The sequence below is a fragment of the Lagenorhynchus albirostris genome, chromosome 3, assembly GCF_949774975.1.
Source record: "Lagenorhynchus albirostris chromosome 3, mLagAlb1.1, whole genome shotgun sequence".
In the NCBI taxonomy this organism is placed as follows: Eukaryota; Metazoa; Chordata; class Mammalia; order Artiodactyla; family Delphinidae; genus Lagenorhynchus; species Lagenorhynchus albirostris.
Genome location: NC_083097.1, coordinates 645,615 through 671,423, shown reverse-complemented (window position 1 = coordinate 671,423; position 25,809 = coordinate 645,615). Strand labels below are relative to the sequence as shown.

Here is a 25,809-nt window from a genome sequence, read left to right as displayed (position 1 = left end):
GCTCGGGGCCGGAAGGCAGAAGGGGATTGTGGGGCGGGTCCTCCTCCCTCCTCCCCCCAGGTGCTCACATGCACACACGTATGTGCACACACCTGTACAAACACACACGTTCACACGCGTGCTCACAAACACGCACGTACACGCACGTGGGAACAGGCGCCCTCGGTGTTTTCCAGGGCCCCCCACCCTCTGCACTTAGTCCCCGATACCTGGGCCACACGCTTGGTTTAACGCTCTGCTGTCGCTGTCTTGACCCCTCCGTGGGATCCCGGCTCTAGTTCCCGCAGGGACCTCGGCCACTTGCCCCGCAGCCCCGTCTCTCCTCCAGGCCGGCAGCAGAGGCAGGGCCAGCGCGACCGCAAGCCTCCAAAACTTGGAATCAACCAAGAAACTGAAGCGGGTTTGAAGCTGTCATCACCTCATTCCAGTTGCTTCCTGCTTGCGCAAGACTGTTAGGAAATAGCCACAAATTCCATCGTTCTGGCTGACTCTGGGGGCTGAACTCTGACCTCCGCCCCGTGCCCACCCAGTGCTTGCCCTGCGGGTGCGTTCCTGCCGGAACAGCCAGGACGCAGGCGAGGAGGTGGGCCCCGGACGCAGGCGAGGAGGTGGCCCCCGGACGCAGGCGAGGAGGTGGGCCCCGGGACGCAGGCGAGGAGGTGGGCCCAGGATGCAGGGGAGGAGGTGGGCCCCGGGACGCAGGCGAGGAGGTGGGCCCCGTGCTAGGCCAGCTGTTAACAGGGGATCATCTCCTTCATCTGTACCACAAGGGCCTTGAGCCCAAAGCCAGGATTCTCTCGCCGGGCTGGGGGTGGGGACCCTGGCGCCAGACAAGGGTGCCCTTGGCCACCAGTCCTAGAACCCCTCAGAGCAGGGCTGGGCGGGCGACGTGTAGCCTGCGACCGGCAGCTGGTGGCTACTGGGGAAGCTGCGGGCCTCGGGGGACGCGACTCAGTCCCCTGTGTCCAGTCCGTCCTCAGCACCTCGGAGCCCCAGCCAGCCCCCGGGAACTTAGAATTACGTCGCCCCCGAGGGTGGGCCCTGTCACGCTCAGGGCACACAGTAGGGCCTACGAGCGGTGCTGCGCTGTTGAGCCGGACTGACCTCTGCTTTCCTGGGTTTCCCGGGGTCCTAGACATCCCAAGCTGGGACGCACCTTAAACACTGAGTCCCTGCTGCCGGAGGGCCTCCCTCTGCCCCGGGTCACCTGGCTCGATGCCCTCAGGCAAGCACAGGGGTCTCCATCGGGGGCCTTCCCTCCCAGTGTCCCCAGGCCCCTCGGGGCGCTTTCTCCTTGCTGCCAGTGGGCCCCAGCCTCCAAGTCTGTCTCTGCTCCCCACGTCCCTCCTTCCGGCCTCGATGAGGACTCAGAAGAGTTTTGTGGGGCTGAGAACAGGCACAAGAGCCCCTCCCAGCTGTGCTTCCCTTTGCCTCCCCCGGCCTCTCCTCCCAGGCCTCGGCGTGGAGCCCAGCGACGGGACCTCCAGCAAGGGCTCCCCACGGGGGCACCCCGGGCTGCTGGGCTTCTCTGCTCCCCTAGAAAGGGGGCTCAGTCCTCGCGTGCTGACCCCTGACTGCCTGGGGCAGTGTCGCGCCCGCAGACACGGGAAACGGAGTGATAACTGGCTGCTCCGCGTGCTACTGAGAGCAGCGGATGGGTGGGGAGGGGGGAGGATGAAGGACCATCCCTGCGCTGGGCGTCCACTCAGCTCAGTCCCGTAAATCACCCCGGGAGCTGGGAAGCAGCTCGACCCGCCCCCCGACCTTCAGGGCCAACCCGGGGCCAGGCCCCTCCTGTCAGCCCCTTGCTCGGGGGAAGCCGGGTGCACATCTGAGCGCTGAGACGCGGGTCAGGGAGCAGGGGCGGGAGACAGAGTAGAGAGACCCCGGGCCAGGCCCGAGCTGGAGGCGGCCAGGGGCCTGGGGGGCTGCGGGAGGCCACGGAGTGGGGGGCGCCGGGCACGACCTGCTTTCCGTTCGGCGATCGATCGGAAGGGTCGACACAGAGCCTTCTCTCTCCTGCCTCCCCCGCTGCCCCCGCCCCCGGCCACGGTAAGCAAGTCCCCACGGCCGGAGGCCACGCAGGGCCTGGAGCTGGCTGGGCGGACACAGAGGCCGGGCCCCGGGCCCCACGCACCCCCCGAGCCCCGTGACACCCAGCCACCCAGTGGCCAGAGGGAGTCGGGGAAGCCCCTGCCGCAGGGGGGCCGGCCGTCTGGGTGTCTGGTGTCCTGCTGGGCAGTTGGGCGATCGTGGGGGGCAGGCCTGTGACCCAGCACAGGGAGAGGCCCCAGTGACCAGGAGCACGGGGAGATCCGGAATGTTCCGGGGCTCCTGTTGCCTGACGGTCACAGAGGGTCTCTTGTCTCCCCAGTGCAGCTTGGCCGGGGTAGGGCATGGGGGGCACCTAGGGCGAGGCCTCCAGTCTCCCGAGTGCCTCCCTGAGTGGTGTCTGCATACAGGAGGTGGGAGAACACGCAGCCCCGGGACGGCCCAGGGCAGGGGATTCTCGTGCTGCTGCGACCCCTGTTCTGAGGCCACTGTGCACCTGCTCCCTCCTCAGCCGGGCGGGGGCAGGGGCGCCGCCTCTCTCATCCTGTCCGGTGAGCCCCCCAGATTCCCAGGAGTCTGAGCCGGTGGTCGGTGGGGGCCCCGTACACTGTTTCTCAAGGCCCCGGGGTGCCTGCCTGTGTGTAGCCAAGCGAGTGGGAGGGAGGCTCCGGGGTCAGGGCTCTGCGTGGCCCCGTGATGCTGGGCGGTCCCTCCGCCTTGTCACCCCTGTAATGGGGATAATCATGGCCTCTCCAGCCAAACACGGTGGTGAGGATAAGGCAAGGCAGCCGTCAGCAGGCGGGACGCGGGGCTTGTCTGGCGCCCGAGACGTGGGCGCGCTCGCCCCTGGGGGAGATGGAGCCCCGGGTGTCACCCTCGTCCCGGCGGGGCTGCGTCTGGGGGAGTGTCGGGGGGCCGCCCCCCGCAGGCAGCCAGAGGGGCCCCCGAGTCCCCCAGCTTTCAGCCACCTTCTCCCTGAAGCTTGAGCCGGCGCCCTCGCTCTGCCCCTTTGCTTTTTCAGCATCACCGCACGGTTGCTGTTCTGAGTTTGCTGAGGGCAAACAGCAGTAAACGATTTGCTTTGAAGGGGTGGCTCTGGCCCCTCTGAGGCGCAGACACCTGCCCAGACGGGCCGGGCCCATTTCGGGCGGTGTCCTCATGGCATCCACGGCACCCGGTGAGGAGCATCCCCCAGGCCCCACATGTGACCACAGGGAGGAGAGCGAAAGCCCGCAGCCCCCCAACCTGGCTGTCTAGGGGGACGACACTCTCAGAGGGTCCCAGCCCAACTCCTGTTCCCCCAAATCTCCCCTCGCATCCACCCAAGTCGACAGAAACCTCCAGCTGTTGCTGCCTCTCACACCTGTGGTGGCCCGTGTGCTCCGCCTGCGGTGCCCACGCGCCGTCCAGCCCCTCCTCACAGCCCGTGGCAGTTGTGGCCCCGGCCTCCTGGGCCCTGTCCCGGGCGGGGCAGCGCCTTCTCCCATGTCCCTGCTGCTGCCGCCCAGCCCGCCAGGCGTAGGGGCTCCTTAACCAGTGGGGCGGCAAGGCCACTTCCCAGCTCAGAACCCACAAGACCTCCCGGCTCCGCTCTGACCGGACGCCCCTTGCGGTGTCCTCGCCCCTCTGCTTCAGCAACGGCGGCCTCACTGCCTGTAGGACGTTTGCCAGCACGGTCCCGCCCCGGCGCCTCTGCACGTGCGGCCCGGAGCTGGGGCGCCCCCCCCACACCTCTGCGGCCCCTCCCCACCTCCTCCACGTGGCTGGCATGTCCTCGGTCCCCAGGAAGCCCCTCCTCCTTGTGTGTTTGTTTACTGCCTGAACACACCTTCCGGCCACTCTAAGTTCCATGGAGCCTGGGAATCTGAGTGTTTGCACAACTGCCCAGACGGGACAGGTGCTGAGAAATCACTTGCTGGATGAGTGAACGAGCGAATGGGCGAGTGAAAAGAGCCAGCGAACCTTTCAGGGGAATCACCTGCACTTGCGTTCACAGGTGAAGTCTATATCCAGTGGATATAGAATCTGGGAGAGGCTGTGTGTCTTAATCCCTTCAGGCCGCCCTAACAGAAACCTACAGGCTGGGGGGTTCTTATTTCTCACGGTCCTGGAGGCTGGAGGCCCGAGACCGGGTGTCAGTGGGGCCGGGTTCCGGTGAGGCCTCTCGGGTGCAGACGCCGCCTTCTCGCCGTGGCCTCGCGGGCAGAGAACAGAGCGGAGGCTCCCTCGCGACCCCACAAGGACACTGACCCCCGAGGAGGCCCCACTGTCACGGGCTCACCTCCCCCGAGTCACCTCCAGACACCTTCACGGAGGGGTTAGGGCTTCAGTGTATGAACCCGGCAGGACACGGCATCCCATTCACATCACGTAGTCAATAGAAACTTCATGAATTGAGCATTCTAGACGCCTAGGGGGGTGCGGGGAAATACTCTGGTCCAAGGGGGCCCCCGAGGATCTTCCAAGTCCAGCTTAGAAGGGGAGGCATTCCCACACAACTCCACGGGGGGAACCTGGACGTATCAGGTTGATTCAGGTTGGGGCAGGGAGCTGTCCTGGGCAGTTTGCAAGTGGACGTCTGCCTTGGATGGGGGAGGCGTGTGGGAACCACGTCTGACGGACCCCTGAAATGTTCTCTCAGGAACCTCGAGGGTGTGGTCTGAGCTGCTACCCCTGTGCTTGTTTCTCTGTCTGGGGTGACGGGACGGGGTCCCCAGGAGTGGGTGACTCCAAGTGCCACATCCCCTCCTCCGGACACCAGGACACCTGGAAGTGCTGGAGGCCCAAGGCCCTCGGCGTGTGCAGGGGAAAGGTTGGTCTTTTCCGGCCTGGGCCTGAGCTCAGGGGGGTGGGGTGTCCCTTGTGCTGTGTTCTGTTCTCTGAGGTCATCAGAATCCCCCAGGTTCAAGGGGACAGGGCAGGCTGCCCCCTTGGTGTGCAGAGGGTCTCAGGGTCCCTGACATGCAGTCAAATGCCCTTGGGGACACCCTCCGCTGAGGTGCTGCCTCTCTGTGGTCAGGACCCTGGAGAAAGTAGAACGTCTCAGGTGGAGGGCCAGCCTCCCCGTGAGCCCCTCAGACCTTCACCGGAGCCCCCCTCCTCGGGGACCCAGGAAAACTTCGTTCTGGGCTCTCACCACCCGGGGGCTGGTTTCTGGGAAGCACCGGGCAAGTGCTGGCCAGAAGAATTTGCAGAAAGAGGCAGAAGAGAGAGAAAGGATGACCCCGGCCTGTGTGGCCAGTCGGCCTGAAGAGGAGGCTGCGGGAAGTGTCCCCTCCTCCCTGAAAGGGGCAGGGGAGCAAAGTGACCCCCGGTTGAGTGCACTGCAGGCCACCCAGAATCCTCGGGGCCCCCAGGCCTCCGGGAGTGGGCCTCTCAGCCACTCTGAGGAGTTCCCAGGGCATGGCCATGGGGGTCCCACCGAGGGGCCCAAGCCTCCCTAGTTCAAGGCTTCCTGACCCTTCAGACCCGCTGGGTCTGCCCCGGGGCCACTGCGGTCACGGTCATGGTGGCTGTCCAGACTGGGACCTGCTGCCCCGAATGAGGCTGACAGAGTTCGGTTCTGGTGGTCCCCTCAATGTCCCTGCGGGCGCCGTGAACTCAACTCAGCCCCATGTTCACGGTGGCCTGGAAGGACCCAGGCTGGGCCAGGCGCTCCGAGCGTCCACCTCTCAGAAGCTGCGTCCACGGCCCAGCGCTGGCCTCTGACGACTGTTAATGCCAGGGCCATGTTGCATTGAGTGCCGAGCCCCAGGGGCTTCTGTTGATCTCGGTGATGAGGCCTCGAGGCTTGGGCGGGCACTGGACACACGTGACAGAGAAGGAAGGGGCCTCAGGGCTTGGCGACCCCTTCTCCCAGCAGGCGGGCTCATCCGGGGGGGTGTTTGAGTGGGAACGTGGTGGCCTCGTCAGGCCCAGGATTCTGCGGAGAAGCAGGGGCGCCGCCCACGGGACCTCCCCCTACAGACACACCTGGGGGGGTGCACACGTGTGCGCATGTGCACGTGTGTGTCCTCATCGCAGCCTGCTTTTAACAGATGAAATAGTTGGAAACGCCCTAATGCTCGCCAATGGGAAGAAGCACAGTGACCACACCACCGGGTAGGACACCACGCAGCCCTTAAAACGGTCAGAACCTGCACCAGCTCGTGAGGAAGAGTGTCCAGGGCTCGCTGTTGAGAGGAAACACAGCCGGTCTCAGAACATATTTTTGCCACAATCCTATTTGTACAAAAATCATTCTGTCTGCCTTTGCGTGGGGAACCTCTGGAAAGACACACATTAAATTGTTAGCAGAAGTTACTTCTATTGGGGGTGGGAGACTTTTGTTTCAGTTCTGGACTTTTTCTTTTCTACAATAAACACATTTTTTTTAATAGATGGGGGAAAACTTTTAAAAATTGTAAGTGTGAGGAGAAGGCTTGAAGTGTGGCAGAGTGTGGCCCCCTCTTGCCCGGGAGCATTCGTTCCGGGGACTGTGTGTGGGGTTGAGGTGGGCAAGGATCCCGCTGCAGGGCAGTCTCGCTCAGAGGACTGGTTAGCTGGTTAGCCAGCGCTCAGGCAGTTGACTTTGCTTCTAAGGTAACCAACTAGCCCTGCAGCTCCAGGCAGGGCAGCCTCCACTAGGGAGGGCCAAGGGGCAGGGGCAATTCCGGAAAGAGAGGCCAAGGAGATGCTTTGAGAGCTTGGTTTCCTTTAGACCAGTGCATGGGACCCGAGTTTGCGTGGCCTGGGTGGGTACAGGTTTATTCATTTGGCTTTGAATGCCTGACAAGAATAAGTACCAAGATCCTCCGCCGATGTCCAGGGTGACAGCCGATGCAGGGCCGCGATGGTCAGGCCACTGTCTCACCAGCACCAGGCAGACGTCGAGCCCAGCGGCTGGGCTCTGGGCGCCACCCTCCGTTCGGCGACCGCACCCCCAGCGCTGGGCTGGTTCTCTGACCGTCGGGGGCTGGACCCTGGACCCCCAGCCCCCGTGCTGCCTCCACAGCCTGGAGGGGGATGGGGGCTCTGCAGGGACAGCCCACGGGCAAACCTTTCTCTTTCCAGGTGGTTCTGTAAATCAGCCTCACAAGCCGTGCTGGGAAAAGTGGGTGTTCTTCCTTCAGTGAAGAGAAAGAGAAACAGAGCTTCTCTCTGGCTGTAAAGACACCAATGGCCCAGACCCAAGCAAAGCTGAAGGGAAGAAAAGATGTTATTCTTTCGTTCCTTTACCCCAAACTTCCCTCAGCTGCACACGTGCTGAGAGGGCAACAGGTATGTGGTGTGGAGGGAGACTAGGGGCCTGAGCAGAGGACAGGGACCCCCAGGCCAGGGGCCAACCTGTGGACAAGGCCATCTCAGCAGTTCCCTCCACCTGTCACTCCTCCCTCCCCACTGGAGACCCGGCCCCTCCCCTGCAGACACACTGCACCCCCCAGCGCGCCCTTCACCCCGGGAAGTGTCGTTGGTCCGTCCTCTGTCCCTCCTGCAGGTGCCAGGAGAGCAGGGCAGCAGCCGACAGGGCTCGAGGGGCGAGAAGCCGGGGCACCCAGGGCTGGCTCAGCGCCTGCCCCCACCCGTGCACACACGCACACACACAGGTGTACGCACGGCACACACATGCCCGTGGTGCCCATGCAGACACACACAAGTGCACGTGCACACACAGCTGTGCACAACATCACCAAGCCTTCCAGGCCTTAAGAACAGAGGGAGGACTTCCCTGGTGGCACAGTGGTTGAGAGTCCGCCTGCCGATGCAGGGGACACGGGTTCGTGCCCCGGTCCGGGAAGATCCCACATGCCGCAGAGCGGCTGGGCCCGTGGGCCATGGCCGCTGAGCCTGCACGTCCGGAGCCTGTGTTCCGCAACGAGAGAGGCCACAACAGTGAGAGGCCCGCGTACCGCAAAAAAAAAAAAAAAAGGAACAGAGGGAGCCGCTACACGTCCCCTCCCCAGACACCCACGTCTGCCATCTGACCCCTTATATGACAGAGCCAAAGGTCACAGCCTCCCCCTGAATTTCAAAAGCAAGAGTGAACTCCTAACAGTGGTGGGGAACAGACGTGCTCCCCGACAGCTCAGGCCCAGGTGGCTGGGGGCCAACCACGTGTGGCCTGGCTTCTCCTCAACAGCCAGAGCAGGGCACGGAGGGGACACCCACCTGGTGGGCCCAGCACGGAGGCCCCGGAGACCACCCCAGGGGGGCTTCTGCACACCGAGCTCTGGACGGAGGGGTCATGCCCACGGCAGGGTTTCCTTTGCTGTGTTGCACTGTTGACCTAAAGCAGGTGCAATACCCAGACACACGTCGGGGAGGCGCCGCTGTGGCTGCCCTGGGTGCGGAGGAGGAGGTCCCCACCCCACGCCCAGCCCTGCTGGGGAGGCCTTGGCGCCCCAGGCTCCCTGCCTCCCCCACTAGCCCTGGAGCTTTCTCTGAGACCAGGCCCGAGAACGGTAATGATCCCGGGGCCCTGGGGGCAGAAGGGGGTGCAGCTGGCTTCGGACCCCGGGTGGCCCCCGGGTGAGTTCCGGGCCATCTCAGGATGATAACGCACTCCCCCAGGCCGGGAAGGGCCAGGTGAGACGCACGGGAGCCCCCGGAGGGGCGTCTGCGTGGCCCTGCTCGGGGGGTGCTCTGGGGCCATCCCTGCTGGCTGTGGGCAAGCTGGCGGCCCTGGCTCCCCGCAGCGTCCCACTGGGGCCCCGGAAACGCCCTTGCCAGGGGCTGGAGAAGCAGGCAGATCCCAGGAGCCAGCGGCCAGATGCTGTCTGCGAGGAAAGAGCATTAACCCCCGCTGGTGTTCTAACCTCAGTAAGGTCGCTCCACAGAAAACAGCCGGCTCGCTGTCTGCTGTGGCCAAATGACAGTCAGAGACGTCAGCGTTACTCAGGCCAGAATCCACCAGGTTCACTGAGGTGCCGTCGATCACACTAGAGCCCGAAGGAGCCCACAGCCTGGGGACGCTTGCTCCCTTTTTTATTCAAAGGTCTTTAAAATACAGTCCATTTTCGTTCATTCCATAATTTTACTTCTAGATATTATTTCTAAGGAACCACTGAACAGAAGGATTGTTGCCCAGAGACGTTCTTCACGGCTGTCCTGACAGCAGCGAAGGCCTGGGACACACTGGGAGGGATGAGCGGGGACGAGCTGGTGCAGCCTGGTGACCAGAGCACGGACGCCCACGCAGACGTAAAAATGCCGTCGGAGAAACTTTCTGATGACACAGGAGACACTCGTAATTTTACATGAGTAAGTCAGACGTAAAACCAGAAAACACGTGGTACCTACACTGAAAGGTGTAGGTGTGGTTGTTTTGGGGGTTTTTTTTGCGGTACGCAGGCCTCTCACTGTTGTGGCCTCTCCCGTTGCAGAGCACAGGCTCCAGACGCACAGGCTCAGCGGCCATGGCTCACGGGCCCAGCTGCTCCGCGGCATGTGGGATCTTCCTGGACGGGGGCACGAACCCACGTCCCCTTCATCAGCAGGCAGACTCTCAACCACTGCGCCACCAGGGAAGCCCTAGGTGTAGTTTTAATGTCCTTCTTCATAGCTTTCTATATTTAAAATTTTTTCTACACTGAGCATATACTGTTTCAATCTTTTAAAATCTACCGAAAAATGTTACATTAATTTTTTTCTAGTTGTGGGAACATTATTATTTTCAGAGGTCTTGTTAAAATTTTAATGGCTTTATTGAGATATAATTCACAAGTCACACCACTCACCCATCTCAAGTGTATATTCCAGTGGTTTCAGTCTCGTCACTGAGTTGCACAGCCATCAACTGGATCCAAGCTTACAGCATTTTCATCATCCCGAACAGAAGCCCCGCCTCTCCCCACCCCCTCCCCCAGCCCCTGCAGCGCTGACCCACTCACTTCCTGCCTCTGTGATTGGCCTGTTCCGGACATTTCACAGTCATGGAATGTGTGTCTGGCTTCTTCCACGACGTTTTCGAGGCTCAGCCATGACGGGGTTTCACCAGAGCCCGTCCCTCTTTACGGCTGGGGGATCCCGCTGCAGGGGGGCCACACCCGGCTTACCCGAGCATCAGTTGGGGAACGCGGGCTGTCTGCACATTTGGCTGTGTGAACACGTGGGCACGTGGTTTGTCTGCGTCCCCTTTAGTATCCCACGTGCCCTCTGCCCCCTGCCCTCATGGGGACGCGCCCCCCCCGCCCTCCAGCTGCATCAGCTGGAGCTGAGAGAGGGATGGGGATGAACAGAAGGCTCTGGAACATAAGCAAGAGTTCCGGCCTGGAGTGGGCATCACCGTGCAGCCCTGCCCTTCCCGCCCACTGCGGCCCTGTGGGAAGCTGCCGCTCCGCCCAGGAACACTGTCGGGCCGTCTGACATCCCCCGGGAGAACGGGGCAGGCGAGGGGTCACGGGGGACATCAGGCAGGGCAGCCCCGAGGGGCAGCTTCCCGCACCAGCCACCACAGGCCCCGTGTCTATGGCAACTGCAAAACATTTTGGACACAAAGTGGATGTGTGTGTGAGACGTTAGGGGCCGCAGGAGGACAGAGTGCATGGAAACGGTAGGGCAGCCGCTTGTTTCGACCCCTTGCCCGTGGGCCGGGCTGCGCCTGAAGACCAAGACCCTGACCTTCCCTGGGAACTGGGCTGCGGCCTGGCAGGAGGGGCCCTGGGGAAGGTACCGGGAAAGGATCCTGAGGGAGGAGGAGGGCTCAGCTCTGGCCCCTCCCCCGTGGCCTCCCCTCCCCCTGCCCCTCCCCCCCCAGGTCCCCATCCTGACGGATTGTGGGGCCGAGCCCTTGGTGACCAGGTATGAACGTCACATCTCTTGCCCCACCGCTCCGGAGGCCACAAGTAAAGCAGGTCTCACTGGGCTCCGCTCCAGGTGTGCAGGGGGCCGGACCCCCGGGGCTACAGGGGGGACTCCATTCCCGCCCCTCCCGGCTTCTTGAGGCCCCTCGTGGCCCTGGGCTCACAGCCCTCCCCATCTCAGAGCCGGCATCGCAGCTGAGTGCACCCTCTGACTCTCCGTCTCCCCCCGCCCCGGAAGGACCCCTGTGACTGCACCGGGCCACCCCGATGACCCAGGATCACACCCCCACCTCGAGGCCAGCTGGTCAGAGCTTAATCCCCCTTTGCCACATAGCCTAACGTATCTGCTCCCGGGTCCGGGGATTAGAACGCAGAGGTCTTTGCGGGTTCTGCCCGTTGCATCCCGCATTCAGATGCACGGATATTCAGATGGGCGCAGAGGTGACCTTGGGAAATGTGCATGGATGCCTGATGCCACCTCTTCCCAGGGACCACAAGTTCCTCTGAGGAGTTTCAGGGAATCATGGATTCTTCCTGCTGAATTTCATTCCCATTCTCACCCACACCCTCACGGCAGCGCCCAGAGCAGACTCAGCCCTGCCCAGGCTGAGAGAGACAGAGACAGACAGAGAGACAGAGACAGACAGAGACAGAGATACAAAGAGACAGAGACAGAGAGATACAGAAAGACAGAGACAGAGAGAGATACAGAAAGAGACAGAGAGATACAGAGAGAGACAGAGAGAGATACAGAGAGACAGAGACAGAGAGACAGAGAGACAGAGACGGAGTGTACAGCGAGCGTCAGTGTGGACTGAGCCATTTTCAGGGTGAGACGCTGCTTCTTTCTGCACGGGAGACACCGCGGCCGCCCAGACACAGCAGGCGGCATTGCTCGGCTGCCCGTGGCCCTGGGAGCCCCAATCTGGAAACGGGTGGTTGAGTGCCCCTGAGAACGTCTTCACCGTGTGTTTTTCTCTCCCAATCCCTTTTCACCCGAGGGAAGAGCTCAGGGCCAGGAGCAGCCCACTCACTCGGGTGCGGGCGGAGGGCTCCGCCCCCAGACACACGCGTGGTTTCCTCGGGAGTGAAGGTGCTCGGGGCAGGACCGGCAAGCAGTGTGCGTCTGTTTCTCCTGTTCGACGCGGGTAAACGTTTGGGAGGGCGGCTCCCACGTGCAGCTGGATTGACCCGAGACGGAAGCGGTGCCCGCCCCGTCCCTGCCTTCGCCGAGGGCTGCGCCCCCCCCCCGCACCCCCCTGCCCGGGAGGCGGCCGATCTCCGCTCTGGCTTCTGGTCGGTGCAGCTTCCGTCCGGGGGTGGCCAGGCCCTGAACTCACCCGCTGCGGGTGCAGCCTCGGCGGGAGGCCCGACTCTCCCCTCCCGCGGCCCCCGTGCCTGCCCCTCGGGCTCCACCACCCACGCGGCCTCCGCAGAGTCGCTGCTGTGGTCTGAGCTGTGTCTCCCGGCTTAATGGGACACGGAGCCCCTTGCGGTCGCCTGGAAAAGCCCCTGGATGTGCCTTCGTGTCCGGAGTGAGCTCCCTCCTGACGGGCTCCAGCCGCCCGCGTCAGACCCGCGTGTCCCGGAGTCTCCCGGGCTGGGGCTGGCCTTCCCTCCCTGGAGTCCTGGATGCACAGACGTTCTCACCTTTCATACTGCCCCGTTCCTCCCTCTTTTCTTCGGAGTCATGCTGTCTCTGCCCGGTTTGAGGAATCTGCCCCCGGGTCATGAGGCTATTTTCCTGTGTCCTTTCAGATCCATTTCAAACTTATTTTCGTTTTTGATGTGAAGTGTGGCTCACGGTCCGTGTTCCCCTCCCATGCAGATCCTCGGTCGACTGGACACCGCTTACTGAGAAGACTTCCCTTACGGGCAGCGGTGCATTTGTCCAGGCCACGCAACTCGGGTGCTCGGGTCCATTTCACTGTTGTGGCCTCGCCTCGCCCCACACCCGAGGGTCCACGGCTGCCCACAGCCCACCCCTGAGGGTCTGAGGGGTGTGGAAGCTGCCGGGGTGGGGGGGGGAGACAGGTGTGCCCCCCCCAGGCCCATCTCCCATCACCTCCGCAGGCTCAGCCCCACAGAGGGCCCTATATGAGCCGCTGGGGCATCCAAAGTGCTCCGGAGAGGAGGAACGCATTGTTTTCCAGGAAAGCTTTAACGAGGCCCTCCAGCCAAGATGGCACAAGAGGAATACAGGCGCACAATTGAATCCTTTATTTGAAAACGTTCAGACTAGGCTGTTTTTACAGACACATTCTGGCCTGATCCCCCCTCTCTGCCCGCTTCACGCCGCTGTGGCTTTCACGGGGAGCGGGCTGACGTTTCCCTCTGACGGCATCTTTTAGAGCTCGATGGCAGCAGGAAGAAACAATTCCTACCAAAGTCGAGAGGAAAAGAAAGTATAGCAAGTGAACCAGAACAACTTTTACTTATTCCCGTTTCAAAAGGCAGCGCCCACAAGGACAAAGCAGATGTTTGCCGTGCGGGCCACAGAGCCCGCGACTTCCCGGCTGACGGCCATTCAGGGGAGAGCGGACGGCGGCTTGAGAACTGCTCTCGTCATCCTCGCTGTAGGGAAGGAACAACTGATAAATGCATGAAAATAAGAAAAGCAAATGCACGAAAGGAATGCAGGTCTCCTGGAGCCACCCCGCGGGTCCCTGTGGACCAGCCGGACGGGGCGGGTCCACACCCCACTGGGCCCTCACCACCGCTCGACGGCTACACCCCGTCCCAGCAACTGTCTGCAAATGCAACTTGATTTGGGAGGAGTCACGTGCTTCCCGTGAGCGGACGTGGGCTCCTCGTTTCTGAGCCTGACTCTCTCACCAGCACTCAGGTCCCCAGGACAACCTGCCTGAGAGCACGGTGTCCCCTCCTGCCGTCACAGGGGCCTCGTGGACAAAGACAGGGTCTCGAGCAGACGTGGTGGCCCTGACCGCCTCCCAGTGTGACGAGTGGCTGTTTGCTGAAGGTGCGGGCCGGGCTACGGGGGCTGCCACAGGAACTGCCCCAGGGGCTGTGGTGTGACATCCCCGCACCTGTGTGCGGTGATGTGCAGGAAGGATCCAGTTCATTCATTCGGGCTTCAACAGCACGTGGTACCAGCTTTATGAAATGTTCAGTAAGACAAAGGGTAAAGCAAACACACCAGAGGCCACGTGAGAAGGTGGGACACTTGTCCGCAGTGTTCAGTGAACATCCTTCAAACTGGCCTGTAAAGTGAATCCCAATGGTCGTTGTTGGAAACTTGTAACAATATAATTCTTAAGTTTATCTGGAGAAAAGAATCCAGTAATAGCCAGGGAAGTCCTAAAAAGACAGAGTAAGAAGGAGTGACTTTCCCTAAGAGATGTTAAAATACATGAAACTCTGCGTGGCAGGGGTGCGAAGCCGGCAGTGGACTCCAGGATTTCAGGAAGTCACTGTTGACTGAGACAGCATTTCAGGTCGGGTGTGAAGAGACGGAGCTTTTTAAAATGGTTTTAACACTGAAAATAACACTGACCTCTTCTTCATGTCTTATGCCCAAACCGATATGTTGATTACACTATGTAAAAATACCCATCCGTATTTTATTCTAATCCTTTATGGTTTCACTTCTGACTTTTGCTTACTTTTGGAGCTTGGGTGCAGAGTTCATCAAACCTCTCACTTCTGGAACGTGCGCTGTTCCAGTGGGTCACTTCTGGTCCAGCTACGTTGCTTTATGCCCTGCCCTGTTCCTCCAGCGAGTTCCATGTAGTCCCCCAATGTGACTGGGTATGTCCTTCTTTGTGTATGAACCGTGCGAACACACAGGGTGCTTCCTGAACTGATTTTAGTGGCATAATTGATATTTGCAATGATCTTACTCATAATTGTTGATCTTTTAAACTTAACACTGTTTTAAAGCTACGTCCAGATTTACGCTATTGTCACACAGCCGGTTTGCTGGTTCTCAAACCTGCTGCGTTTGGAATAGCCTGGGGTTTCAGAACAAATTGTGTCCCAGCCCCAGAGACTGTGACTGATGGCACCTGGGGTGCAGCCTGGGTGCCACATGTCTTAAAAGCAGGCCTAGTGGTTGCCACATGCACAGAGGTGAAGGGCTGCCCCGCTCACTGCCTCTGGGGGCGGGTCAGGCACCACCTCACCTCCAGCCAGTGGCCACCACCATCCTCCTCCCCAGAGAAGGTGGCAGTGATAGGCGAGCCCGTCTCTCTGGCCCTCTGCCTGCATCCCCCGATGGTGCCCCGGGGGCAGGGTAAGTGCCCGTCACCCAGGTTCTTCTCCATTGCTCTCCAGATGCCCGCGATGCCGGTCCCCCCGCCGGGCGGTGCTTCCCAGCACCCCGCCTTCTCCCCCCCTCTGCTGGGCGTGAAGTGACGGCCTGCTGCTTGCCCTTGCCTGCCCCCACTCCCCGTTACGGGTGAGGCTGCTCACTCACCTGAGTGCCCCTCTGTGCATCGCCCACCCACCTCCTCTGCCCCAGTCCTGGCTCCCCCTTGCCTGGTGGTGGGCGGGAGCTCTGGTGGGTTCTTCAGGGCAGAGACCCTGGCAGGTTTCTGACGATGGAAACGGCTCCCCTCCGCCTGTTGCTCGTCCACAGTGTTGCCTGCAATACCCTCCACGGAACACACGCATCTAACTTTGATGCAGGCAGACCCAGCAGGTTTTCACCTTACGGTTTGTGGTCTTTGCGTTGTGAAGACAGTCCTACATTTTCCTCTGTTCAAGGATTCAAGCTTCAAGGATCATGATGTCACTTTTGGAGCTCTATTCCAGCTCCCCCTTTTTGCATACGGTGTGAGGCAGGGACACCACAGGTAGTAGCCAGTGTTCACACCTCTGACTGGACGGAGCATCCTTTCTCCATGGATATCTGGCATAGAGCTGGTCCCACGTGTGGGGCTGCACTTTGGCTCTCCCTGCCCGTCCTTGCAAACCAGCCCCCTGCCTTATTGCCACGCCGTATCTCGGAGTCAGTAGCGGCAAGAACGGCTCCTCTTCCTATGTCACAGCTCTGCAGAGTCTGTTCCTATTACACCTGGCTGCTGCCGGTAGAGGACAACACTATAACACTGACTGTCTCCTGGGTCAGGTCAGATTGTCGATTGATCTCGTGCATTGGCTGTAGATGATCCAATCATCCGTCTACTCCCAACTCCTTTACTTTGGAGTCAGGAACCTACAAAGCTCTTTGGAAACGCAGTGGGGGTGGAGGTCACCCTTATTGCTCCTGGTCTTGGAGAAGTGCACCAGCTCCTCTGCTGCGTGTCCCATAGAAGAGGGTAATAAAGTGCATCTGACGTGGTGGGGGCTGTGGCCTTGGTGGCCCTAAGTCTCTGATTGCAGCCCTAATTCTCCAGTGGGTATTGGACTATCACATTTTCGGTTCCTTCTCACACTAATTTTGGCATTCTTCATTTTCCCAGAAATGTTTGTTTTACTTAGGTTCTTGAATTTATCGGTGTTTAGTTGATAATCTTCCCTTTCGTTGCTTTCTCGTCTACATAGTTGGCATAAATTGACTTATTATTTAGTTAACAGTTCTGAATAATATATCTATATGGTTTAATAAATACATAGAAAGGTAGAGAGTGAAAATTATCCCGCCTGCGAACTTTCCCAGTTCCATTCCTTCAAGAGGTAATCAGCTGTAACACTTTTTTGTGCATGCTTCCAGAGGTTTTTTCTTTTTAATTTACATACAAGAAATATTATACAAGAAAACACAAGTCTGCCCCCCCTTTTTACAGAAGAGACAAGTTACCCTTGAAATATGGCTTATATATATACCCTTGAAATATGGCTTTTCAGCATCTATTGAGAACATATTATGATATTTGCAGGTCTTCTAATATCTGATCATCACAGCCCCATTTGGTCCTAATGTGTTGCTGGATTCTGTTAGCTAAGATGTTAAAAAGGCTTTTGCATCAATATTCATGATGCAAGACTGGCCTGTTTTATTTTTGATGCATTCCAGACTTTGATGTTATATGCAATTTGTAAAAAGAGTCTAGAATTGTCTATTCCTATTCTATGCTCTAAAACAGCTTAAAGGGCAGGTCTGGTGCTTTTTTCAGAGGTAGGTCTTTGACAAATTCCACTATTTTTTTCCATGGAAAGTGGTCTATTTAAAGTTTATATGTCTTCAAGTTCCATTTGGTAAAGTATATTTTTCTATAAAGTTTTCCATCTGACAGAGGTTTAAATTGATTTTGACAATAATCAATTCTGATTTTTAAAAATTTACTCTCTTTCCATAGCTATTTCCCCTTATTACTTTTTCCAATTAAAAAAAAGTTGGGACTTCCCTGGCGGTCCGGTGGTTAAGGCTCCACACTTCCACTGCGGAGGGGACGTGGGTTCCATCCCTGGTCGGGGAATTAAGATTCTGCATTCCACATGGCGTGGCCAAAACAATAAAAAATAAAAAAATTTTAGTAAAATACACATAACATAAAATGTAGCACGTTAATGATTTTAAGTGTATGTTCAGTGGTATTAAATATATTCAGACTGTTGTGTACCCATCACCACCATCCAGCTCCGTAACTCTCTTCATCTTGCAAAAATGAAACGCTGTACCCATTACACGGTAAGCCCCTCCCCCCTCGGTTCCTGGCACCCACCACCTACTTTGCATTTCTCTGATGACTCTAGGTACCTTGTATAAGTGGGATCACACAGTATTTGTCTCTTTGTGACTGGCTTATTTCCCTCAGCACAATGTCCTCAAGGTTCAACCATGTTGTAGCATTTCTCGTTAGATTGCATACGATTTATATTGATTTCTTTTTGAATGTTTTACCATTCTTGCATATTCGGATTATACCTCAGTTGGCTATGGTGTATATCTGCATACACAGTTGACTGTGACTTGCTAATTTTTAAAGCACGTTTGTGTCCATGCTCATGTCAGAGATTGCTGTAATGTTTCTTTCTTGCAATGACCTTGCGGTCAGATATGAATAATGAGGTCATTCTGTTCTCTTAAATCAAGTTGTGAAGTATCACCTCTTTTTTTTCTCTTCCCTAGAAGAGTTTGTGTAAGACTGATGTCATTTCTTCCACAGCATTTGGAAGAATTTACTGGTGAAGCCAACTGGATCTGGAGTTTTTGTGGGAATGTTTTTAGTAGGACTATTTATGGTGTTTTTTTAAAATTAATTTATTTTTGGCTGCGTTGGGTCTTCATTGCTGCATGCGGGCTTTCTCTAGCTGTGGCGAGCAGGGGCTACTCCTGGCTGCAGTGCGCAGGCTTCTCATTGTGGTGGCTTCTCTTGTTGTGGAGCACGGGCTCCAGGCATGTGGGCTTCAGTAGTTGTGGTGCACGGGCTCAGTAGTGTGGCACTCGGGCTCAGTAGTTGCGGCTCTCGGGCTCTACAGCACAAGCTCAGTAGTTGTGGCTCTCGGGGTTCACTGCTCTGCAGCATGTGGGATCTTCCCGGACCAGGGCTTGTACCCATGTCGCCTGCATTGGCAGGCGGATTCTTAACCCCTGCACCACCAGGGAAGCCCCAGTAGGACTATTTAGACTTAAATTTTTTTCTTGTATTAGTTAAGGCAAGTTGCATTTTTCAGAATTTGTTCAATTTATCTACATTGTCAAGATGATTGGCATAAATTGTCCAGCACGTCCTTTTGTGAGTCAATATCTGTGGGATCCTTAGTGATGTCTCCATTCTCATCTTTGACACTGTTAATTGTGCCTCCCTATCTTCCTCTTGATTAAACTTTCTAGTTTATCATTTTAATTATTCTATTTCAAGCAAACAATCTTTGGCTACTGATTTTCTTCTCCTGTATGATTTACATTTCATTAATTACTGATTTTATCATGGCTGTATTCTTTCTAATTGAGTGTTATTGTTTAATTTTTTGTTGCAATGTAAATAGAAGTGAGAGTTTTCTTTCTTCTTCCCTGACAGCAAGGAAAACAAAGGGAACGGCAAACCAGCTAGAGAAGAAACACAGCCTGGCCTGAAAGAGTTAATCACTCCTTGTTTTACTTTAACCGTCACTGATTTGTAGTAACTAGATTTGTACTTTACCAAGCTAACCTCACTCCCTGACACTATGTAATTTACATTCGGCACCCATCACCCCTAGCTCTGTGTGAGTTACACCCCCTGCCTCTCACTCCCTAACCTTATTATGTCCAGCACTTACATTCTATACGCCCCTCATAACAAATCACCCCCTATACTATTTGCATTTCAGAAACGAGGTCACCGCCGATAAACCAGAGGCAAACGGACGCAATTACCAGACTGCCGGACCCCAATTACCAGGCGGCCTGATGCCAGCTATGACTGTTTTGAAATAATGCAAAGGAAAGGAGGAATGCAAGACCTTCACTGCTTTGATCCTCATCCTATACCCCGGATTGCGAGCTCCACATATAAAATCTTCCCTGATTTTCAAGGGGGTGCACAGTTTTTGAGGCACTAGCCGGCTGTGTCTTCCCTTCTGCCTAGCAGAAAAGTAAAGTCATCTCTGTCTTCCTCCAAAATCCCTGTCTCCGTATTTCTGTTTGGCCTCGGTGCACAGGGAAGCCGAGATTTTGGCAATATTTTCTCGAATTCTTGAGTAAAGTACTTATTTCTTTGATATCCAGCATTTTGCCTAATATATGCAATTGAAAGTTATACATTTTTTTTTTTTTTTTTTGGCTGCTGCTTGTGGGATCTTAGTTCCCAGACTAGGGATCAAACCTGGGGCCACGGCAATGAAAGCACTGAGTCCTAACCACTGAACTGCCAGGAAATTCCCCAAAGTTGTACATTTTCCTTTCAGTATAGCTTTAACTATGCCACACAAGTTTTTTGTTTGTTTGTTTTGGGGTTTTTTTTGCGGTACGCGGGCCTCTCACTGCCGCAGCCTCTCCCGTTGCGGAGCACAGGCTCCGGACGCGCAGGCTCAGTGGCCATGGCTCACGGGCCCAGCTGCTCCGCGGCATGTGGGATCCTCCCGGACCGGGGCACGAACCCGTGTCCCCTGCATCGGCAGGCGGACTCTCAACCACTGCGCCACCAGGGAAGCCCCACACAAGTTTTTATACTTCATATTTTTATCATCATCCAATTCAAAATATCTCCTAATTTCCATCGGGACTTCTCTTTGACTAATGGATCATTTAGAACTTTATCATGTTATTTTCAAACATTTGGGATTTCCTCACTTTGTACCTTTTGGTTACTGATTTCTAGGTTAATTTCAATGTGGTCATAGAGTATTGTATGTTTTGAACACTTCAAAAGTTGTTGAGGGATGCAAAAGGTCATCAGTTTTGGTAAATGTTCCTTGTGCACTTGGAAAAAAAGTGTATACTGCAGTCATCGATTAGATGCAGGGCTCTGTGCATGTCAACCAGGTCAGATTTGTTTATCATGATTTTCAAATCTTCAATATTTCCGCTGATTTTTGTCTGCTTGCGTGGTGTACCTTTCCCCATCCTTTCATGCTGAGGTACTCACATTTACATGTGGCACTTGGAGGAACAATTGTTTGTTTTGTTTTGTTTTTTGTAATCCAGCCTGACAATCTTTGTCTTCAGTTAGAGGATTAATGTATTTTAATGATTTAACGAAATAATAATTATTTTTGGTGTAATTAATGGTACATTTGTGTCAAAGTTACCATATTACAGTTTGCTTTGTAGTGGTCTTCTCTGTCCCTTTTAAATCTTTCTCTGACACATTTTGACTAATATCTAAATATTTCCTATTATTTCCCCTAAATACGATTTCTGTTTTTCTTTTAATGATTTCCCCCATGCATCCTTGATATGTTAGAGTTAGTACTCAGCCTCCTGGACAAAGCAACCACACTTCAACTCTTGAATCCCATTTACCTATCCTAGCTTTTTTTTTTTTCTTTCTGTATCCTAATTTTACATTTATTTAAATTCTACGAGATATTGTATTGCTGCAGTCAGTCAGCAGCAATACAATATCTGGGTTTCCCCACATATGTACCCTTTCTATTGTTTTCCACAATTTTCTCTATTATCTTTCTTTAAAAAAACAAGATTTCCCTTCTGCCTGAAAATTTTCCTTTAACATTTATTTTAGTGAGAATTGCTATTGGCAAATTCTCTCAATTTTTGTTCATTTTAATATATCTTAACTTCATATTTACTCTCAAAAAGCATTTTAACTGGATAGAGAATTCTAGGTGAGCTGTTATTTCCCCAGGATTTTAAATATACCCTTCAATTGTCTCCCAACTTCCATCATTTTGTGAAGAAGTCAGCTGTCTGTAACCCTGTTAACAATTTTCCCTTTATTTACATTTTTGACAGTTGGACTATGATGTGCCCAGGTGTGCTTTCCTTGTGTCCATTTTGCTTCATGTTTGTAGATTTTCACAAATATGTGGTTTGATGTCTTCCATTGCCTTGGGAATTTCTTGACTAGCGTTTCTTCAAATATTTCCTGCCCCTCGTTCTCTCTCTTCTCCTTCTGGGATTCCCATCCATGCATTTTATAGCTTTTCACTAAATCTCAGGTGTTTTTATGCTCCTTTTGATATTTTCTGCCGACCTCTCTGCCAGTTCACTGACCTCTGTTCTGTGCTCTAACCCATCACTAAATCCACCTTTCAAGTACTTAATTTCAATTAATGTAGATTTAACTCTAGTATTTCCATTGATTAAAAAAACGATTTCAGTTCTCCTGTGAAATTGGTCATCCTGTCATATTTCTGTTTATATATTAATAGTTAATTTAATTGTTTAAAACTGGCAGGGAAGGGTTAAAAACAGTTAATTTAAAATCCACATCTGGCAAGTCCAGCATCTGTTCACATTCGATACTATTTACATTGTCTTTTTGTCCCAAGGTTTTTGGCCACTTGGTCCTTGGTATGGTTGGAAAGTTTGAGGGTGTTGTGGATACCATGCATGGAAACAGAGGTCTTGGATGATGTATTTTCCTCCAAAGATCACTTAATTCACTTCTAGGGAGAAGTGAGTCAAGAAATCTAAACACTGAAGAAGTTTAAAAATCACAAAGAGAGAGCCACAAACCAGGGAGCTTATAACATCTGAAGCAGAAGTGTTAGGACAGATTATCTCAAATAAGTATGACAAATATGCTTTAAAAATAAAGGAAGACATTAGCAATAGGAAAAAGGAAAAAATACCCTGAAAAAAGAAGAAAGTAGAAATAGTAGGTACACAGTAGTTGAAAGAACAAACTATTTTGAGGGCATAAAAAAGCTATTCTACAAGGTCTCAAAAGATTTGCCAACAAAACCCACAATGAAAACATTTTTGGAGGAAACTTCAAAATATAAAGAAACAAACCCAGAAAAGCTGCAAGAGATGTGAGAAGAAAAAAAGAAAGATTAAAACGATAACTTTATAAAGTTTGTTGTTGTCTTAAGAAAAAACTAAGACCAAAGAAAAGAAACACGGACACACGTATGTACGAACCCAGAACAAGAACTCCCAGTAGTTTCAACAGATGAGGGACCAGGACGTGGAGACCAGGGGTTCTGAGAGCCACTAAACCCTCCTCTGGTCGAGTGAGCATTTGCTATCAATCTGAATAAAGGCAAAAACAAGAAAAATGAATGAGAAAACATAGAGCAAATTGAACTTTAAGAGGTGATAGGAAACGTCCAAATACATCACTAAATCTGAAAACCTGGGTGGGCTGACAGGGCTGTGCCAGGCCTCCTGGGTTTGCTGGACACCTCTTCTCAGTTCCCTTCACCTCACTGACCTTTCCTCCTGGTCCCCAGCCTCAGAGCTCAAGCGCCTAGGTCTCTGTACTGCGATGCATGGGTGTGTCCTTCTGGTGGTCACGTGATGCCCCTGGCTCCTCCCCCTGGGACCCCAGATGTGCACCATGACATCCACTCTGGGTGCCCCTCCAGCACGTTCATTACGTGTCCCCCATATCTCCCCTGCTCTCAGGAAGTGGCAGCCCCTCCTCTAGGGGCTCCAGATGAAACCCCAGGATTCTCCTGGCAGCCCCCTCACACTCCACCCAGCCATGCGCAGACGCTCTCAGCTCTCCTGCCAACCCACCCAGGACCCAGGCACTCGCACCCCTGTCCCCATCCAGCCGCCCTGGGCACTGGCCACAGCCTCCTGGCAGGTCTTGCTCTTATGCCCCCCATAGTGTATCCTCCATGGGGAGCCAAAGGATCCCTAGAACTGAGAGCCAGGCCCAGCCACCCCCTAAGAAGCCCCCCGTGCCCACCCTCCTCCCTCCCGGTAGGAGCTAGAGTCCCCAAAATGCCTGCAGCCCCAGGTCATTGCCCGCCCTCCCCAGCTTCCTCCAGCCCAACCCACTTGTCCTGCCCCCAGGATAGGAGTTCTCTGGGCCGGGTCCCACAGGCCTTCGGTTTCTGCTCAGAGGCGGCACCATGGACGGACCCCATCCCCTGGGCCCCTGCTTTCACGGTCGCTGCGTGGACATGGCACACAGACATGTTCATGGCTTCCCAGCCTCACCAGGTGGCTGCACCCTGGGCCCAGGGCAGGGCAGCCCCCAGCGCAGGGGCCAGCGCCCCCAGGGCAGAGGCACTAGTCAGGGGTCCAGCTCTGCCCTTCCGTCCAGCCCCCTCATATGGAAGTAATACTGGGCCTCATACAAGATCCTGGTTCTTGTTTCAAATTATGAAACAAACATTCTCCCCAGATAATACCACTTCAGCCACGAGTGAGGCTTTGAATTCCAGCTTCAAGGGCAAGTTTAATTAGCTCTCAACCATAGCATGTAGGTTTGTAGTAAGCTGGATGCCGTCCCCTGCTACCAATTAAAAGTAACTATTAGACACATCCCTTTGAATTACTTGAACCTACACGCATGTTATGCCCTTCACAGAGACTTCGTGAACACAAGTATAAACTTCAAAAATAATTAATGCAATTTAAGGACAAAAAAATAAGCTTCAAAGCCCCACAAAACAGCAGAACTTCATCAAAGCCGAGAAAGCAAATCTGTTTCCAGTTAGGATTTGAAACCCGACCAGCGGCCCAGGGTCTAATCTTGAGAGGAGGCTTGCGAAACACTTTGGAAGGAGGCCACCATGCCCTCCCCGCCTCTGCAGTCATGACACAGCTTCGTGCCCAGAAGGACAGAAGGACGTCTGTCCTCACTGTTCTAAGGGAAGAAGTTCCCTTTGCTCAGAGAAGAGTCTGCCCAACGCCCAGCGACATGCTGTCTAAAGGTCCGCTCTAGGCTACGCTACTTCCTAGAACAAGCCCTTCTCCCAGTTGGGCCTTTTCTAGAAACTTCAGTTCAGGGCCTCCCGTGCATGAGTATTCACTAAAAGTCTGTTAAAAAGACAAGCTACATGTTAAAATGCATAAGAGGTTAGTTGTAAGTGTTCATCACACCGACCTACTTGAGAATTAGCCATTGGTTCCGGATGAGACCCCCGTCACTCCGGAAAGCACACAAGATCGTTTAAAATGTACCTGTCGGTGTTGCATCTCATCTCGTGACTCTGGTGGTCCAGGAGGGCAGAAACCAACCGCGTTAAAGGCCCTCGGCCTCCCTTCCTGTTTTCCTCTGCCCAGAGTCCCCAGAGGGGAGAAGAACGCAGGCCTCCTTGGAAATCCGCTCTTAAGTTTAAGCTCTGGCCAGGAACTCACTCTTTGTCAGCATCTCCACGACACCATGTTAAGTCAATTAAGGCAAAACTCGAGTCCCTGGCCCACGTGCGCTGAACAGTGGACAAAGCTGACAGGCTGTTTGATGTGGCCGCTGCCCGGACCATCTGTCTCAAGCTTTGATCTCCTTTGGGCCCCCGTTTCTCCCCCGGTTCATTAGAGCTCAGGAGGTGAACAGTTTGCTCAGGAGCCCCCTCACCCACCCAGAGTCCCAGTGTGGCGTCCCTGTGTCTCCGAGGAGACGGGGCGCACTCCTGCCTCACCTGGCCCGGCGGTGGGCGACGTCACCTGCCCAGGTGAGGCAGGCCAGCCCTCCCAGGCTCCGGCTCCTGCAGAAAGGCCGGCAGACCGGCGAGCCTGCTCCCACAAGCCTGCCGTGCCCGCAGAGTTTGTACGAGGCTCGGAGCTCCTGCGTCCCCTGCCCTGACGGCTCACCGCTCGCCCCGCCGGCGTGTGTCGGTCCCTAGTGTGTGTAGGGCGCTCGGTGGGCGCAGGGACATCGGGGAGACAGTTCCTGCTGTGAGAGCCCTGGAAGCCGAGAGGGAGGGAAGTAAAGCACCAAAGAGAGAGGAGGGCGGGTCCCTCCGCTTGGGGGCGGCCCCTCGGGAGGAAGGGGACACACGCCCATCGCCCCCGGCCCCTGCTGAGACCTGGGCACCCCTGCCTCTCCCACGCGTCCCCGCTGGGTGTGGTGCGGGGTCAGGGTTCTCATCGTCCCCAGGTCCTCCCTCCGCTCCGGGGGCCTCTCCGGGTGCTCTGGGGCGGAGTGGCTGCAGCCCGGCTCCCGGCCCTCTGGGCAGGACCGACACTCTGCAAGTCATGAAGACAGGATTCGATGCAGGTTTAGCACATGCAACCCTCCCCAGGCGAGCACTCAGAGCGAAGCAGAGGGAACGCCAGGGGCCTGTGGGCACGTCCCGTCACCCAGCTGGGCTCCCGTGGAGAAGAGGGGGCACGACGTGCCACACCCGGAGACCCTCCCCCTCCGTGGGCTGTTCGTGGGCCATCTGGTTCCCTTTGTACAAAAGGAGGGTGAGGTGTGAGTTCCGTGACACGCGTGAGACTCTGGTCCTGTCCTGTCTGCCAAGCGTCCGGCACCTTTACCACGGAGCCGCCAGCGAAAGAAGACTCGGGCGGCGCCTGCCTGCAGGACGACGACAGCTGCGCGGACGGCGGCAGGCGGAGGTTCCCGTGGCGGGGAGGGGGTGCGCATGCGCATGGGAACACAAACGGCCAACCTGGCCCGGCGCGGCCATGGGGCCCACGTGACCGCCCGGTGGCCACGGGGCGGGGCCTTTTCTCCCGGAGAAGCAGGCCGTCGGGCTGGAGGGAGGGGCCGCTCAGGGCAGG

General features: G+C 55.6%; 1 long non-coding RNA gene across 1 annotated transcript; it reads right to left on the bottom strand.

Annotated features, from left to right (window-relative positions):
• Positions 1 to 13,037: 13,037 nt before the first annotated feature.
• On the bottom strand, positions 13,038 to 15,119 carry LOC132517950 (uncharacterized). Its single transcript, XR_009539843.1, has 2 exons — positions 13,692 to 15,119; positions 13,038 to 13,402 (listed from the first exon to the last, which is right to left on the bottom strand). It is a non-coding gene; the product is annotated as an uncharacterized LOC132517950 (long non-coding RNA).
• Positions 15,120 to 25,809: the final 10,690 nt, after the last annotated feature.